This window comes from Trachymyrmex cornetzi, unplaced genomic scaffold (assembly GCF_001594075.2).
Source record: "Trachymyrmex cornetzi isolate Tcor2-1 unplaced genomic scaffold, Tcor1.1 scaffold840, whole genome shotgun sequence".
In the NCBI taxonomy this organism is placed as follows: domain Eukaryota; kingdom Metazoa; phylum Arthropoda; class Insecta; order Hymenoptera; family Formicidae; genus Trachymyrmex; species Trachymyrmex cornetzi.
Window position 1 is genome coordinate 56,308 of NW_017300181.1, and position 7,322 is coordinate 63,629.

A 7,322-nucleotide genomic window follows, 5' to 3' on the forward strand; every position below is an offset into this window, starting at 1 on the left:
CGGACCATTTTCACTTATAAATGATTTTACATTCCGCAATATTATTGAAATAATATCTCTTGATTCTAAAAAAAGGAATTATGTCAATGCTATAATAATAAAATTCGAGAATTGATCATATCTGAAGTTGAATAAAATACAATATTTGCAATAAAATACGTTGCGAGATAAATGGAAAACTTGCATATTAAATGAAAAACTAGTGTCTCTTAAATTAGATGCAGTTACATGTATCGTTCATTTTTAAGTATAAATGTACAATTTCTATATGATGATAACCCTACTAATTACAATTTGTACGTTAACAATTCAAGAATTACATAGTAACTATGACGCATTTACGACATTGAAAACTGTTTTAATTATTTATCGAAAGTATGGTTTTTCTATTCAACAACTTTATTTAATAATTACGGATAATGGATCAAATATGATTAAATTAATTCGTTCGTCGGAATACGACCAATTAGAAGAATGTGAAATCGAAACAGATGATGAAACTGGTGATAATGTAAATATTACATGGGATAAAGGTGATGATAAGATGTCTTTTGAAACTGAAAATAACAATGAAGGAATCGAAGAAATTGACGTTTATATATTAAAAACAGATACAGTCTATAATTACATTAAAATATAGCATAAAATCTGTGAAATGTGCTGCTCATACTTTAGCGATTGCTGATGTGTTAAAAAATAAAGAAATAATATAAATAATAGAAAATATTCGTCGTGTTTACCAACAATACGAGATGTTTTAAAAGCGATGCAAAAAAGGAAACGAATATTAGATGATATGAGATGGCATTCAGCTGTTGACATAACAGAACGCTTGATAGAATTGAAACCCTGTTGCAATAAATCTACAAATAGAGATTGATATTTGGAATCTGAAATATGAAATAAATTAAAATCTATTTTGTAGATAGTTTAATATCAGCACATACAGCTACAAAAAATTACAAAAACTCAACATAACACAACTATTTCAAAATGATGTCTTTCTCGCGGGAATATTTCTGAATGTCATACAATATTTTATTATCATCACAAGAAACCGCTCAAGCTAAATAACATTTACTAAAAATATGGAATCAGCTTACAAAGATTGAAATATTTAATAATCCAAAAAATATCTTTATTTTTTCATCGTACTATGAAAAGAGTGATTCGAATGCGAATGAAATTGAAACTTTAATAAAAAATTTGAATAAAAAAAGAGAGAAAACAAAATCTCCATCACGTCTTATTGATACAACAAATCATTTAAATTCTTTTCCTCATTTATCTCTTTTAAAATCTGAAGAAAACATTTTTGGAATAAAAATAGATGTTTAATGCCCGATTTATAGTGTTCCAAAAAAGAGTCACAGATTTTGGGGGCATATAGGACAATAAAAAATAAGCTAAAAGGTCCTAATAAACATAGATCCGGAAACGGTTGCTTAGATATCTCTTGGTTTTTGTTTTCTGGTAATCCATCTGCCATGAATTGTAACCAAATTAATTTTTCAAACAATATATTTTCAATTTACATCTTTTATGACTTTCGGTCTTAGCGTCATTTTTGTTTTTTCTCTTATGATTAAGTTTTTCGAATTAAAGTGTGGTAAATTTATTGGGATACATATTGTTTAAATTCCAAAGAATATGATAATTTTTAGTTTTTCAACCCGAGAGGATATATCTACGTACCGAGAAAGTACAAGGATTCCTAAATGTCTTAAGATAGTACTAGCGCGACAATACCGTCCAAAAGTTTAGGTTCTATTGCGGTGCTTCACAAGAGAGCCTCACAGTAGAGAGGCAAATTGCATCTCGTGATCCGGTCTCCTCTGATTGGACCTGGGCATCAAAATTCCATAGATGGTGGGGGTATGCCATCCACGGTATTTAGATTAGACTCAATTTTACAATTGGTAAGGTCTTTGTAAGTGATACATATTATTAATTTTGGAAGTATATACCTTCCTCTATTGTACATAGAGGAAAGGTCCCTATTATGAGATATCAAGTTTATTTTGGGTAAATGCTAGAAATCTATGGGCAGAATTAAAAAAAATAATAGTCACACACACATTTGAAAGGGAATCTAATAAGCTTTAAGATGTTATATAAAATTTAATTCAAATTTTATTTTTTTTTTATAAATTGACCCATTAACAACCAAAAATCCCGTTTTTTTAGCTCATTTTCAAACCTCATTCTTATAACTAAAGAGGAGAAATTTCCAAACAAAAACGATGTGTCCTACTAGTTTTGGATATGCTCTTCAAGAATCCGTGGTTAAAATTGAGTTTGCTTAAATAGGAAATCCAATATGGCGCCGGATTTACAAAGAAGTACCCAAAAATTTGGAATTTTTTTTCGTAATTTTTTTTTGGGTCAATAGAGTTTCGAGACTCAATCCTAACTATGATCAACGGTGATCGGAATAGTTGAAGTTTGAGGAAAAATTTTTTTTGCCGATCTCAATTGGCCATAACCTTTTAAAAATGGCGGATTTCCCATATGGCGGACATGAAATTTTGAAAATCTCACAGATTTTCGTAAAACTCTGTACTCGAAGTCGCTGATTACGAATTTGACATTCTACTCTCTGTGTGACCCAGAGACAACGACGTGGACATGGTAGAATTTTGTCTCCTTCGGGGTGCTTGATTAGAGTGAGTCCCCTTGCCTCTCACTTTTCGGGGTGCTTGATTAGAGTGAGTCCCCTTGCCTCTCACTGGAATATAAATCCTTTCAATGATTCTTCTTGAAACATGGATTGAAACGGGAAATACACGAAATGACTCATCGAAAGCAACTCAAAGTCTGTTCAAATTGTCCTGTCAGAACCAGAATTTTCTGTGAGAAATGTGCATTACCATTCTGCAATCCATGTTTCAAGAAGAATCATTGAAAGAATTGATATTCCAGTGAGAGGTAAGGGGACTCACTCTAATCAAGCACCCCGAAAAGTGAGAGGCATGGAGACTCACTCTAATCAAGCACCTCGAAGGAAACAAAATTCTACCACGTCCACGTCGTTGTCTCTGGGTCACACAGAGAGTAGAATGTTAAATTCGTAATCAGCGACCTCGAGTACAGAGTTTTACGAAAATCTGTGAGATTTTCAAAATTTCATGTCCGCCATATGGGAAATCCGCCATTTTGAAAAGGTTATGGCCAATTGAGATCGGCAAAAAAAATTTTTCCTCAAACTTCAACTATTCCGATCACCGTTGATCATAGTTAGGATTGAGTCTCGAAATTTTATTGACCCCAAAAAAATTACAAAAAAAAATTACAAATTTTTGGGTACTTTGCAAATTCGGCGCCATATTGGATTTCCTATTTAAGCCAAATTCAATTTTGACCACGGATTCTTGAAGAGCATACCCAAAACTAGTAGGAAACATGATTTTTGTTTGGAAATTTCTCCTCTTTAGTTATAAGAATGAGGTATGAAAATAAGCTGAAAAAACGGAATTTTTGGGCGTTAATGGGTTAAAGAAATGTAAAAAGTTAGCAAATCGCAAAGTAAAAAAATTATGCTCCTAGTGGGTGCTTTTCAATTGCAATATCCCTAGACACTTTCGTGCACACGGCGACACAAGTTGCGTTCCAATTGTTCGTTTTCGTCGACACAACACTACACATCCGTACTCAGTTGAGGGCTGTGTGTAAGCTTATGTTTTCTAGTGATAAATACATGTTACTAACTGCGGCGGCTATAAATGAGGTTGGAAGACGTTGAGTGGCCGGCACTTTTACTTTTTTTTGTTTAATACAGGCGGAAAAAGCTACATTTAATCTAACTCCATTCGAAACGGATCTCAACCGTGCACAGCGTACACATTCTGTTCCAATTGAATCGTGCACAACGTTACGCTTTGTGCATTCCAGTGTATGTTTGTGTTAAGATGTGTTAAACAATTGGAAAACTCAATATGAGATACCCCGAGAAATCAATAATAAAACGCAAACTACATCAGTATTGCAATTAAAAAACTTTATTTAATGTTTCTAAAATACAAACTAACACAACCAGTGCACGCGCAACATTAATATGTGACGCATTGTACAGGACTTGTCTTCAGGTAGTTGGAAGCATCGCAGAAACAGGCACTCGGTGTTCATTCCGATTGTCCTTTTTATCATTGTATAATAACATTTATACTTCAACAACGATTTTCACTATGGCATAGGAGCATAAGTTATTTCATATTAGAAATACCCTGGGTATCTCACATTACCATTTCCACGCCTTACCGTTTTACGATTATCAAATCTAACTTCTGTAATTAAGCAATTCAACATATCTCGTATTTTTCTATTAGATCTTACTCTATCACTACACGAAGAATTTATTGCCAAATATTTACTTATTAAATAATAAACAAGATTTAAAGGCTTATCTTAACGAAACTTGAAGACATCCAAATTCTAAAATCTTTTTTTGCAACGACTACAAGCATGATCTAATAATGAATTTTCCACTAAATAGTTTTCAATCCAAGATCAATAAATTCATGGTGCAACCAATAGATAGCGTTTATTAGTTTAGCGGAAACGCCGCTATCTTATATTAGGCGCCTATCTCATAATAGGGGGCTTTCCTCTATATACGTGAAATAAAACTACGAATTTTTATATTTCAGATATCAGAACAGGATTTGTGCATATTATAAAATGTCTGCCAGATACAGTACTCCAAGATGTACAAACTCTAATAAAGAAGGATATTGCTGCACAACCGAAGATACTAATTTGAGGCAAAAATATATTGATGTCGTTGGAATTTCTGATTGGAAACCTTTAAAATGAACTGTACTGTGTGAGGTCAGTATCGAAGCGTGTATACAAATGTTTTATAATATAACTCGTAAACACCAACAAAAATAATATCATTATTTTTAAAATAATATGTTACAATTTCTCACTCAATATCAATATATTAACCTATTACGGTCGAAGCTGGATCTTCGTTGCTTAAATAATTCAATCTTGAGTTACTAATATATACTATTAGGTGTTAAACTTAATTCCTATCATTTTTCGTCTCGAAAATCGATTTGTTTCGCAAGGAAGATGAATGAATACCTTAATCAAAGTAATTTCCTCCATTTTCTACTACTTTTTCCCATCTCTCCGGCAACAGAGCAATCCCACGACGGTAGAACGCGATGTCTTTCGAGGCGATCCATTCATCCACCCATTTTTGGACTTCGTTGTAACTGGAGAAGTGTGTGTCCGTAAGTGCGTGTTGCATCGAACGGAAGAGATGGTAATCCAACGGTGTCAAGTCTGGAGAGTACGCTGGGTGCGGCAGAACTTCCCATTCAAGCTCTCGAAGTGTCTGCTTCACGCTTTTCACGACATGCGGTCGAGTGTTATCATGCAACAAAATGACTTTGCGTCAATTGTTGGCTGCGGATGATCTTTTTTGCATCAATTCGTCACTCAATCGGTATAATTGCTGTTTGTAACGATCAGCTGTAACGGTTTCATTTGGACCCAAGAGTTCATAATACAGTACACCTTCCTGGTCCCATCAAACGCACAGCAAGGTCTTATGCCCGTGAATATTCCTCTTTGGCGTTGAAGCAGATGGTTGGCCAGGGTCCACCCATGATTTTTTCCGCTTGGAATTATCAAAATAAATCCATTTTTCATCGCCAGTCACGATGCGCCACAAAAAACTCTTTCTTCTTTACCTGGCAAGCAAAGAAGTCGCAATAGTCAAACGATTCGAAATGGCACTTTCTGACAACTCATGTGATAGTCATCTCCCTTCCTTATGGATCTTTCCCATGGCATGCAAGGGTTTTGAGACGGCCTTTGGAGTAACATTTAACTGTTTCGATAACTCTAAAAACGTTTGAGCTAGATTCTCATCAAGCAATTCTTGCAACTCGACATTTTCAAATTTTTTTGGCTGTCTTGGACGTTCTTTGTCTCTCACATCACAATCACCGTTTCGGAAGCGTTCAAACCAAATGTTCTTTCCTATGGAGTTTCATTACCATACACTTCGAATAATAAGCGATGCGCTTCAGCTGCGGTTTTCTTGAGGTCGAAGGAGTGAAGAAGCACACGTCGGAAAAACAGCTTATCGCGATTCATTTTCAATCGATTGGAAAATCTCTTTGGCGTCGAGAAATCTAACCTGTGAGGATTGAATCACTTTCAGCGATGTCTAAACTACAAAAGACATATGACTTCATCGTCGAAACTTGCCAGCGTTGGAGCCAGCACCCTCTAGTAGTGAGCGATAGGAATTAAGTTTAACACCTAATATATATGTACTTGCATATATATCAGGGATGGGAAAGTTACGTTGTAAAGTAATTAATTACAGTTACAGTTTTTCTCTTTCAAAAAGTAATTAATTACCGTTACAAGTTATTGACTCTGAAAAGTAATTCGTTATACACTTACAGTTACTGAAAAAGTAATTTTAAGTTACTTTTAAGTTACTTTTTTCATCGGAATTTTTACTAATAGTATCAATACCATTAGGGCTGTATTCAGAAACGTTATCCAACTGCCTTCATGTATCGTTTCACCCTTGTTTTTCACCTAATATTAAACAAGGATGATACGCGGGGGGGTCATCACAGTAATACAGCCTAGGACAAATGAAAAAAAAGACTGGCTTACATTTACATGTTATACAATTTTATTCAAAAAGATAAAAAAATTGTATAGCAAAAACGTTTTTCGTTAAAGTAATGTAAACACATGAATACGAATATGAATATAAAATAGCACACATATACAATGTCTTTTGTAAAAAAAATTTTTTTTATATTCGGCTAAATGTTGCAAATAAATTCTGGCACTAATCCAAAATGGTCTACAACCGTTCACTGAGCGCTGTTGGATTTGATTGGCAGATTCCATTAGATGCCAAAATATAGACCAAACAGGTACGAGTTCATTGAACATTTTAATTAAATTTCTTTCTTCCTGATTAATCAAATATTTCGAAGTATTTGTAGCGCCAAGTGGACACTACCGCACACTAAGGCTACGTTCCAAAACTTCCTCTCCGAGGAAGATTTTACTCTATATGCTATAGTATACATAACGTATACTATTAAATGTTAAACTTAATTCCTATCGCTCGCTACTAGAGGGTGCTGGCGAGTTTCGACGATGAAGTCATATGTCTTTTGTAGTTTAGACATCGTTGAAAGTGATTCAATCCTCACAGGAGAGAGGATTAGATTTCTCGGCGCCAAAGAGATTTTCCAATCGATTGAAAATAAATCGCGATAAGCTGTTTTTCCGACGTGTGCTTCTTCACTACTTCGACCTCAAGAAAACCGCAG